Source organism: Grampus griseus (genome assembly GCF_964374135.1).
Source record: "Grampus griseus genome assembly, chromosome: 14".
Classification (NCBI taxonomy): domain Eukaryota; kingdom Metazoa; phylum Chordata; class Mammalia; order Artiodactyla; family Delphinidae; genus Grampus; species Grampus griseus.
Window position 1 is genome coordinate 66,040,703 of NC_139008.1, and position 11,887 is coordinate 66,052,589.

The 11,887-nt window shown below is 55.0% G+C and overlaps 1 pseudogene across 1 annotated transcript; it reads left to right on the plus strand.

Annotated features, from left to right (window-relative positions):
• Positions 1 to 9,747: 9,747 nt before the first annotated feature.
• LOC309832365 (inositol polyphosphate 1-phosphatase-like) lies at positions 9,748 to 10,929 on the plus strand (annotated as a pseudogene). Its single transcript has one exon. The product of its transcript is annotated as an inositol polyphosphate 1-phosphatase-like (transcript).
• Positions 10,930 to 11,887: the final 958 nt, after the last annotated feature.

Genomic DNA, 11,887 nt, shown 5'->3' on the forward strand with positions numbered 1-11,887 from the left:
TCCCATGAGGGCCCTCTCCCCTCTGCGCCTCTCCCAGGGGAAGAAGGCCCAGGCTGGTGTTGCCTTCCACCTGGGCTCAGGCGTGAGGGGAGCTGGTGACGCCGTGTGGCACCCAGAGGCCCTTACTCCGCCCAGGAACTGGGGGTCTGGCAGGCCTGAGTTCCTGCCCTGGGCTCCGCAGCCCGCATCGTGTGGGCCGGTGGTTTACGCCTCTGAGCCTCAGGGGCCTCAGCTGTCCAGGAAGCGGGAGGGTCAGAGGATTGAGGCGTCCACTTCTTAGACTGTGTGTGCAGTGGGAAGCACTGTCTGCTCAGAGCTGGGTGCTGGCGGAGAATCAGCCACGAGTGCGAGGGCGAGGCAGGGAGGCCCATCTGGAGTCTGCTGGAACAATAGTAAAAATCACCAATTTAGTCAACATGTATCGAGCACCACCTGTGTGCAAGGCCCTGTGCAGACTGGCCTCTGCCCTCAGAGAGCCCGTCCAGTGGGGGAGACAGTCATCCAGTTACCACAAAAATAAATAAATGCAACTGTGCGATAAAGTGGAGGGTCCCAACCTAGTCGGGGGTTGGGAAGTCGAGCTAAGCTCTGATGAGTGACAGCTGCCCACGTGGAGACGGAGGGAAGGGCAGGGGGAACAGTATGTCAAAGGTGCTGAGGCAGGAGCAAGCAGGCCAAGTTCGAACCCGGGAAAAGCCTGCGAGGCTGGCGCGCGGTGAGCCAGGGGAGTGAGAGCGAGAAGGATGAGGCTGAGGGGGGAGCCTGTGGCCACAGCAGAGCTGGAGGCAGGAGCAGGGAAGGCAAGGAACCGGGAGTAGCCAGTGGTGTCTGATTAGCATATTCATGTTCATGCCAACCCTCATGAATATGCTAATCACTCAGGGGAGGGGAAGGTGGGGGGTGGTGTCTCCTCTCTGTGGTAGAGGGAGGCCTAAGATCCCAACCCCCTCACCTTCTGGAAATGGAGCCCCAAGTAGGGGTGCGGGCCCCCCAGTCCCCAGGGTCAGCTCCTCCCTTCTGGCCGCCCGCCAGTCCCTGCACACCCTCCCTCTCTCAGGAAATCCCAGCTGTTCAGGAAGTGGGGATGGTACAGGAGAGGGGTGTCCCTGGGACACCCGCATACACGCTGAGGGCTAGGCCCCATCTTGTGACTCGCCTGCATGTGGCCGGCTTCACTTCAGTGACTCACGCTCCGTGGGGCACGTGGGGGCGGTGGGGGAGCTCAGGGAGGAAGCCAGGGCTCCCTACGTCACCAGCCCCAGGCCCAGTGCCTTGGACACGTGCACCCAGCTGAGTGCACCCCGAGTGCACCCAGGGGTTTCCGCTGGTCTTGAGGCACTTCGGTCCCTGTGGCCACACCCACCCGGGCCCCTGACTGTGAGTCCCCAGGGGGCAGGGCTGAGAAAAGTGAGAAGAGAGAGGAGAAGCTGCTTCCCAGACAGCGCCCCCCTCCAGCCTCCCGTGAGACCCCAGGCGGTCCTCGCGGCTAGGTCTGGCCCCTCAGGGGGCAGTCAGGAGGCTAGATGGGTGAGGGGGTCAGGAGCCAAAGTGCTTTGATGCAGGGGCTGCGATTCAGTGGGTGGAGGGGGTAGCATTATTAGCTGTCACCCAAGTAGTGAGTCAGGCACCCCTCCCTGCTTTGAGTCAGCCCCAGGGGGTGAAGGGGAAGGGGACTGGTCAAGGTCACATGAGAGCAATTCGAGCCAGACCTCCCCAAGCTCCTCCCACTGCTCCCCCAGGCTCCTCCTGGAGCAATTCGTCTGCTCCTTGGTAGTTCCTAGGAGAACCTGGGGCATTTCCGTCACCCTCTTTGCGTAGAGAGGGAAACTGAGGCCCAGAGAGGGGACACGCGCCCCGCTGCTCAGTCCTCTGCCTACACAGCCCTCTTTTCAGGTCCTTGAACGCTGCACTGAGCTGCTCCCTGCCCCAGGGCTCTTGCCTGGCGCTTTCCTGTCCCTGAAACCCTTCCCTGTTCCTTCTTATCCATCAAGATTCTCAGCTTGCTGTCCTTTTCAGAGGGGCCCTCTGTAACCCTGTCTTGGCCCCCTGGTTTTCTCTGTCCCATGCCTTTGGGACACTTATCACGATTTATAACAGTTTTTTTTTACCAGTTTTGACTCTCCCCTTTGCTGAAAGGTAAGCTCTGTGAGCTCTAAGTCCACATCCATCCCGTTCAGGGCGCTAACCCAGCACTTGCCGTAGAACAACAATGACAATAGAAATACTCGGCATTTACTGAGCAAGTACTCCATGCCAGGCACAATGCAAACCCCTCCAGAGGCCTTGATCTCTCAGTAACCCTTTGAGAGAGGCACAGTTTCCATCGCTCCCGTTTTAGAGATGAGGAGTGCTCCTGCAGGAAGGAGACAGGATTTGGTCTTGGGCAGTCTGCCCAGAGCCTGCACTTCCATATAGGCCACTGGGCTCTCCCCCGTCACTCCCTCTGCTCTAATGCACACAGTAGGTGCTTGATAGATATTGGCTGGGTGAATGGACGGGAAGACAGGCTTCTCCCAGGGCCACCCAGACTTTGAGGGAAGAGCCAGCCTGTCACCCCAGCTTCCGCCTCCCAGTGTTTTCGGATGCTACTGGGGCATCGTCCTCAGCACCCAGTGGGCACCACGACAGTTTCCCTGCTTCCTGTCTCCTGGCAGTACAGGCTCAGCTCCCCGGGAACACCTCATTAGACTTTCTCCTCATTACTTTGAGCAGATTGAAGAGTGGGAATGGAGACAGCCTGTTGGATCCGGATGTCGGGACAAGAGGTTTAATTTCCCAGGAGCCCCTGGCAGCTGGAGCAGACCCCTGAGGTCGGAGAGGGGGCTGTGAACACAGGCACAACAGCCAGTTGGGGTCTTCCCAGGGTTGAATGGAGCTGGGCGGTGGCCCTGCATGCCTTCTCCCTGGGCTGGGGTCTCCCTGGTGAAAGGGGCAAAAACAGAAGTTTTATGGCCAGGGGCCTCCACACACTTGCTGTGTGACCTTGGGCAAGTCACTCCTCCTCTCTGGGCCTCAGACTCCTTTTTGATAAATGGCAGGTGCAGGATGGCTCCAGTCTTCGCACACTGTGAGGACCTGGGAAGCTGAGGGGCTGCCTCCAGAGGGAGTAATGGGAGCACTTGTTGACTGAAGGGTCAACAGGGTGGGCACGTGGGTGCGGCTGGGCGGAGGACCTGTCAGGACAAGGGGAGTCTGTTAGGGGCTAAAGTCTTAGATTGGCAAGCACCCTAACCTTGAAGGCCAAAGCCGCCTGGCAATAGCCTCAGTCCCGCCGATGTTGAGTAATGGCCACGAGATGCCCGGGCGCCAGCAGCCGCCGCACTTGGTGGAATTATCTGTGATTTATGGGTTTGGGCCCCTCAGGAAGCAACTGTCTGAGCTCAGAGAAGCCTCAGAAAAATGGGTCAAGCAGGGTGGGGCCTGGATGGAGGCAACCACAGCCAACTAGAAGGGGCTCAGAGACTGACTCCTCTGACCCATGGTCCTGGTGGGGAAACTGAGGCCCACGGAGGGCAGGTGACATGCCCAGGGCCACTCAGCAGAGGAATTCCTCAATGTCAGGACTTGTTACTCTGCCACTTGTGTGCCCCAAGCTGCCTGGCACACCCATTTTGTACCCTTGTCGTTTGCCAGCAAAGAGGCTTCTCCCTCTAACTGGCAGCAGAAGCCAAAAGCCAGAGCTGGTGTGTGGTGCTGGGAGGTACTTTAGACGTCAGGGAAGGCCGCTCAGAGGAGATGACCTTTTGGCTAAGCCCTGTGGGATGAGAGGGAGCCAGTTGTGTGAAGGTAGGAAGAGAGTGCGCCGAGTGAGGGGACCAGCACAGGCATGAGCTCGGAGGTGAGACAGGGGCTGGTGCGTTCAGGGAAGAACGAGTAGGGCAGGGTGGCCACGGGGGCTGAGGGGGAGGGGCAGGGTTAGTGATGCTGGTGAGAAGAGCGGGAGCTGGTTAGACCCCCGAGGGGTCTTCCAAGTCCCAGCCAAGCATTCGGGCCTCCTCCTAAGTGCACTGGGAAGGCTCTGGAGGTATGTGAACAGCTCTGCTTTACATTTTCCAAAGACCCCTCCTGCCTCTATGTGAAAAGTGAATTGGAGGGGCCCACGGGGAAATGGGGAGCCTGGGATGGTGGCTGCTGCCGACTCTGGGGCAAAGGCAACCAAGGAGGACCCAACCGTGGAGCTGGGATTTATCCCTGCGATTCTCCTTTAAGCCTCTCACCACTGTGTGAGTAGCAACCAATTCTAATGTCTCAAAACCCATTCCAATCCATGATCCCCTTGATGCCCTACTCTAGGGCCAAGGACCCCCCTTTTGTACAGGCAGTACCACATCAGACAACTTTTTGACTTGCTCAAGGTCACCCAGCTTGGAAGGAGCAGAGCTGGGACAGGAAGCCAGGTTTCTGGGTCCTCCCACTCTTTAATGCCTCCCCTGCCCCTTATCCCCCACCAGAGGTCAAGGCCGGGCCTCCTTAAAGGAAAACAATTGGGGTTTTGAGGCTACCGGGAGCCCTCTGTTGGGTGGATTTGAACTATAGCTGCATGTGCACATGTGCGTGTGCGTGCATATGTGCGTGCATGTGCATATGTGCGTGCGCACACGCTACACTCAGCAGGGAATTGGGGACGGGAGCAGCTTGGGTGCATGTCTGGACCTCCTCTTTGCTGGAAAACCAGGCCAGAGCTGGAAGGGCCCCAGCAGTGCTGCCCTGGCCCGCCCTCTTCCTGGCACTTAGATGCCTGCTGGCAAGGGCACTGGCGGGCAGTGAGTGGCCGCTGGCCCATGGCTGCAGTTGACACATGTTGTCTCTGGGCCACTTCATGTCTCTGCTTTTAGCAGAGGACCCTCCAGCAGAACAAAGGGATCACCTTGGAGGGAGCTGCCTGACAGCAGTTCTGGCTGCTGTGGGCACGGGGGAGTCCTGTTCACCTTGCCACGGGGAACTTGGTTTGGAGCAGTGAGAAGAGATCTGCACTGGGAGATGGGACCCTGGGTTTTCTGGGGACTTGTGGTAAGTCAGGTCCCTCTCTGGTTCTGGTCCACAGTTTTCCCATCTGAATAGCTGAAGTGGAGTGGGATAGATCTGGTGATTTTAAAGGCCCATTGGTCTGAATCTCTGCTCTCCACTTCACTAGCTGTGTGATCTTGAGCAGCTAACTTCACCTCTCTGAGCTTCAGAATGTTTCTTGTTTTTGTTTTTGTTTTTGTTTTTTTGGCTGCACTGAGTGTCTTACAGGGATCTCAGTTCCCTGACTGGAGATAGAACCCGGGCCACGGTGGTGAAAGCCCGGAATCCTAACCACTAGCCCACCAGGGAAGTCCCAGAATGTCTGTATTCTTATCCTCATTTTAGTACTTACTTTGCAGGACTTCTGTGAGTAGACGCAGGTAAAATTCTTGGAAGACCGGGCACACAACAGGCACCCAATCATAGTTAGCCTCACGAATAATAACACGCACACAATCTAACATTAGTAGCTAGCATTCATTGGGCCCCTCCATGCACCACATACTTCTGTGCGTTCACTCTTCACTGCAGACCCATGAGGTCAGAATGCTTATTGTCCCCAGTTTACATGGACGGAACTGAGGCACAGAGAGGCAGAGGGCCATCCTGAGATGACACTGCTGGGAAGTGTGGAGCCTGACTGGCCATGGCTCCCTGCCTGTCTCCAGGTACTAATCTTCCTTCTTGAATTCCCAAACCCCAGCAGAGTCAGCTCCTGGAAGTGTTTGCTAAAGGGAACCCTGTCTTAGGAGAGCTGCTGGGATTTCAGCACCATGGATAGAGCCCAGTGACCACTGGGCCCTGAGAAGAACGAAACGGCTCTCAGCTGTGGCTGGGGCCCTGGATGGCAGGTCATCTTCAGCGGGGTGGGACCCTCATCCTCACCATATGGAGATAGCAGGGCTCTGGATGAGCCAGCAAAGCCAAGGGTCCACCCCTTCCCCTGGCTCAACGAGTCCACTGGATACAGAGGCTCGCCTTCCTAGAAGGGAAGGAGCCAGGGCACCACTTCCAGGTCCCAGCATCACCGCATGCCCATCCTAGGCTCTAGCGTTACCATGGCAACAGGTGGCGGTTGCACACCTGAAGACCTGGCTCTAGGAAACTCAGGGTGACTTGGCCTTGGGAAACCCAGAAGCTGAGTTTGAAGGGGTCGCCACTGACTCAGCTCTCCTTCCAGCCCACTGTATAGATGGGGAAACCAAGGCCCAGAGGAAGGAAAGCTGGATTCCTGGGATGTGCTAGCTGGAAAGTTTCCAGGGATCAGCTGGCCCCACTCCTCCATTATATAGATGAGAAAATTGAGGCAAAGGGCAATCATCAGGGAGATCTGCAATAAGTCCTCCTGCAGTTGTCTTCTGGAAGCATTGATTCTTTTCCTTCCTCATATGTGCCATAATTTAAAAGTATGTGTTTTTGCGTGTTTGGTGTTTCTTCCCTGCTGGCAGGCAAACTGGGGCCAGGGTCATTTGTTCGTGGCCATATCCCAGGGCCAGTGCACACCACAGTGGTCACCATGGTGTAGACTCTGGGGCCAGTTGTCCTGGGTTCAGATCGTAGCTCTGCCACTTACTGGGTTTGAGACCTCAGGCAGGTCACTTCTCTGTGAGCCTCAGTTTCCTCATCTGTGAGATGGGGAGAACGATGGCACCGGCCTCATGGGGTTGCTTTGCGCGTTTGCCCAGTTGGTAGGAGCACTGAGCCTTGTGGGTGGCAAGCGCCAGCCAATGTCAGCTGTTGTCTTTGTTGCTCGTTTGCAGGCACTCCAGGAGGGCTTTCCTTCAGGACAGCAGGGGCAGACGTTTTTCATTCCAGCAGATATTTACTCCTCACCTGCCTTGTTAGAGGGCCTTGACATTTAGCACATACTGAAATCCCTTGGAGAGACTTGACACTTCAGATTCCTGGCCCCGTCGAGATTCCTGGGATCTGCACCTCTGTGGGCAGAGTCCAGGGTCTGCACCATTATGAGCACCCCACGCTTGTCATCACTGGTGGGAGACTTTTGTGGCTGCCTAGAGGGGTTCGGTGATGAACTGCCCTGCAAGCAAGGGCTGGTGGGCTGCTAAGGCAGCCCTGTTCACCCTTAGCAGGGCCTCGGGCCTCGCTCCACAGACACTGGAAGCCTGAACAGGTGCTGAGCCCAGGGGAGGGAGGGGTAAACCCTAAAGAGGAGCCATCAGGGAAGGCCTCCTGGAGGCAGTGGTGTTTCAAGCAGGCCTTGAAGAGTGGGGAGGATGTTGCCCAGCTGAGATTGGCAGATGGAATCATGGATGGGGGAGCAGCACACGCAAAGTGGTGGAGGCAGGAAAAACAGGTTGTGCCTGGTGTGTGGTGTGGGATGAGCTAGTAGACGATGTATTCAGAGAAGTGGGTGGAGTTTATGCGGCTCTCCAAGGACCCCGAAGGCTACACCTTATCCAAGTCCTTTTACTTCCTTTCTCTGTCTTCCTTCCATCACTACAAGGTCTTAGGACCCATTTATTCAACCCCTGACCCCAGTTATCCTCCTTCCCAGCCCCAGGTCTTCCCCATTCACTTTCTCCTCTTTCTCATCCATACCCTGACCTTGAAGTCTGTTCCCTATGAAATGGGAAGTCACAGTGGCTGAAAATGGGTTGATTATGGTGGGAATGGGGTCCTGGCAGTGAGGGGGTGTGTCTTGTAACAGGACCTTTCAGTACTTTAGCCCAAGACAAGGGCTCTCGTGGTGGGAACTCAGACATGACAGAGGAACAGGGAGGAGGCCAGCGTGGCTGCAGTGCCTTTTCATGGGTCATTATGAGGATAAAGATTGATGATGCCCACAAAGTATCCAGCGTTCATGCTGGCACATAGTAGGTGTTCAGTAATTAATGTGCCCATGTCATGATTTTCCCAGGTCAGTTCTAGAGTAATTATTAACAGCTTCCCTTTCAATCTTATAAGCTCTTGGTTTGGAAGATAAATTATACAGTCAGTGCATCTATCAATAATTGCTATTTCTTGGGAAGCTTAATTCCCTAAGGTGCTTCTGGGAGAGCAGCATCTCCGGTATCCCCAGGAGATGGCCGCCTTCCTCATACCGACATCCTCCCCGCCCTAGCCCCACTTTCCTGCCCCTGGAGGAGCAGCCCCAACGGGCACAGTGGTGCTCATGCCAGCCCCCCATCCTCAAGCGAACAAGAGTGTCAGCATCTCACAGTTGCCATATTTTCAGCATGGGAGTCCTGGGCGGCTGCGTGATTTCCCCAGCTGCGTCTCTGAAGGAGGTGCCTGGGGACAGGAAAGTGATCTGCACAGGGAGGCAGGACGTTGGCATGTGCACAGCCTGGTCTCTCCCCCTTGCTCAATTTGACCTTGGGCCTGGCTGGCTCCATCCCACCATTGGCACCAGTTTCTTATGTGCTGGAGAGGCAGTTCCCCTGTGGATGCGGGGGGCAGAGACGAGGTAGTGGATGAGTTTCTCGGGGCTGTGGGACTTGAGCAAGTGCCTGGGTTGTGGTGAAGACAATCCCTCCTGGGCAGGGCAGTGGGGGTGGCCTCCTGCGATCTCAGCCATCATCCTGGCCCTGGGGACATTCTCTCTTCATGCCAGCACCTGCCCCGTCCTGACCCTTCTGAGACTCAGAATTCAGCTTCTTTAGACACCTGGATTGGCAGGTGCTTGACAAAATGTGGGCCTCACTTTCTTGGCCTGTAAAATGGGCCTGATATTACTCAGCTGTTATTTCTATGGGGCGATCAGATGATATGATGGCTGACAAGGGGCTTGCTTGCCCACAGTACCAGCAGGTGGGGAGGGAGTGGGTGATGACATCCTTTTGTTCCCACGGTGTCAGCACAGACCTCTGCACACAGTAGATGATTACTCAGTGCGTCCCAGCAGCAGATGGCAGGGAGGTGACGTGTGCTGAGGGCTCTGTCTCCCCTTTGGAGAGGCCAGAGAGGGATGTAGTCACTGATGCCTGGCCCCTCCTACTTTGGGCGTGAGGCCTCTGCTGCCCCCAGAGGCTGGTCTGGCGGGGAGAGGGGGGCACTGTTCCCATCAGGGTGACTTCACCCTACCTGTCACCTGGCAGCACCATGCGCCCCTAACTCAGGAACCCTGAAGACCTGAGGGCTCAGATGCCAGGCCAGGGAAGCTAGAGTTGTGGTGGGGTGTCTGTGGGCCCAACAGATCTAGATTTTAATGCTAACTCTAATGCATGCTGCCTCTCTGACCTCAGGCAAGTCATTTTGCCTCTCAGAGCCTACAGTTCCCTCTGTAAAATGGGGATAATGGAAGAGGGTTCGCAGAGTTAGGGAGACCTGATTACATGGCACAGAGGAGCGAGTAGCACCTGCTGCTGCTGGGATTACCCTGATCTTCGTGTCAGCTCTGCCCGTTGGCAGGACCTGGCATGTCATTGTAACGATGCTGTAAATGGCAGATGCCCTACAAGACGTTAGGGCAGTGGGCTCCGCATCCCTGCTTAGGTGATACGCTTTCCTCTTTACGCCCCCCTCGCCTCGGCGCCACAACCTCCCTTCCTGCTCGGATCCAGGTCCCCAGGCTGGGCGACCAGCACGCACCCATCGCCTCTCCGGAAGAGTGATGATGGCTAGGTTTCCCTTGATGCGAATGAGAGTTGTAACAAATTGCACAGGATTAAATTCAAATGACCAAAGGAAAATGTTATTTAATATTGCTTAAGCTGATGGCCCGGAGGGTGGGTGTCGATTCCACCAGACGCTGCAACTGAAAAGCCAGGTTCAGAAATGTCAGGTATCCTCCGGGAGCTGCTCTGTGTCTCTGAGAAAGCTGCCAACATTGCCCGGGCGTGCAAGCCCTCTTCCAGCTGCTGATAGAAGAAAAGAAAGAGGGAGAAAAGAACAAGAAGTTTGCAGTTGATTTCAAGCCCCTGGCTGATGTACTGGTACAGGAAGTACGGAGAACAAGTTTCCAGGCTTGGGGGAAAAAATTTTTGGAGAAGAATCCAATGAGTTTACAAATGATTTGGGGGAAAAGATTATCATGAGACTTTGTCCAACAGTGGAAGAAACAGTAGATCTTCTCAACAAAGTCCTTAATGGTAACAAGTTGGCATCTGAAGCATTAGCCAAGGTTGTACATCAGGACGTTGTCTTTAGTGACCCAGCTCTGGATGCAATAGAGATCAACATTCCGCAGGACACTTTGGGAGTTTGGGTGGATCCTATAGATTCAACTTATCAGTATATAAAAGGTTCTGCTGACATTAAATCCAACCAAGGAATCTTCCCCAGTGGACTTCAGTGTGTCACTATTTTAATTGGTGTCTATGACATACAGACAGGGGTGCCCCTGATGGGAGTCATCAACCAACCTTTTGTATCACAAGACCTAAACACCCTCAGGTGGAAAGGACAGTGCTACTGGGGCCTTTCTTACATGGGGACCAATATCCATTCATTTCTGCCTCCCGTCTCTACAAGAAACAGCAGTGAAACGCAGAGCCAAGTGACCCAAAACCCCAGCTCTGAGGCGGAATGCTCCCACCCATTCTCAGATGTCATTAGTACCAGTGAAAAGGAGACCATCAAGGCACTGTCACGTGTGTGTGGAGAGCGCATATTCCGGGCAGCTGGGGCTGGTTGCAAGCGCCTCTGTGTTGTCCTCGGCCTTGTTGACATTTACATCTTCTCAGAAGATACCACGTTCAAGTGGGACTCTGTGCTGCTCACGCCATCCTCAGGGCCATGGGTGGGGGAATGGTGGACTGAAAAGAGTGCTTGGAAAGAAACCCCAACTCGCGGCTTGACTTGCCACAGTTGGTGTACCACGTGGGAAACACAGGCGCTGCCGGAGTGGACCAGTGGGCCAACAAGGGAGGACTAATCGCTTACAGATCAAAGAAGCAGCTGGAGACATTCCTGAGCCGCCTCCTCCGACACCTTGCGCCTGTGGATGCACATACATAGACGAGCTCCATCCTCAGGGATTCGAAACCCAGCTGTGAACCTAGTTTCCACCTCTCTATCTTTTGAAGACAGCTTTGTCCTATTGACAGTCGAAGTTCACCTTCCTCTTTTGAGGAGCATTTTTCCATTATGTGTTCATAATGTTAATGTCAATAAATGACTGATATTCGTGCTGCAAAAAAAAAAAAAAAAAAAGACATTAGGGCAGGTGCTAGGGCTCGTCCTGTCATAAGTATTTATTGAGCATCTTCTATGTCCCAGCCACTGGGTTGGGGGCTCCAGATACATCAGTAAGGAAAAGAGATAGTGTCTTCCCTGCTGGGCTTACTTTCGGGATGGGACTCATCGAACCAACCAGTACATATGATGTACTAGAATCCGGGTGGTGTTGCATGCTATAAAGCAGGGCAAAGGGACAGAGAGTGAGAGCACGGCTAGACAGGGGGGTCCAGGTCCAGGATGGCCTCTCTGAGGAGGTGACTTTTGGCAGAGACTTCAAAGAAATGAGGGAGGGTGGGAGTCATGTGGATATCCAAGGAGCAGCGCTCCAGGTGGTGGAAACAGCAAGTGCAAAGGGCCTGGGGTGGGAGTGGATTGTGACAGAAGAACAGCTGGGAGGCCAGTATAGGGGGAACAGAGGGTACTTGATGGGGAGAGTGGTAGGAGGTGAGGTCAGAGGGCACATGGAGGCCAGATGTGTTTGGCCGTATAAGCCAAGGCATGGTCTTTGTCTTTTCACTACTAGTGAGGTGAGAGCCCTGAGGGCTTTGAACAGAGACTTGCATCTTAACAGGATCCTCTGGCTACTGTGTGGAGACCAGGCTGAAGGGATCAAGGGTGGAGGCAGGGAGGCCATGGGGAGGCTACAGCTCTAATCCAGGAGAGAGACGATGGTGGGTGGGACCAGGTGGCAGGGGTGGAGGTGGCAAGGGGTGTTTGGATTCTGGAGATGTCTTGG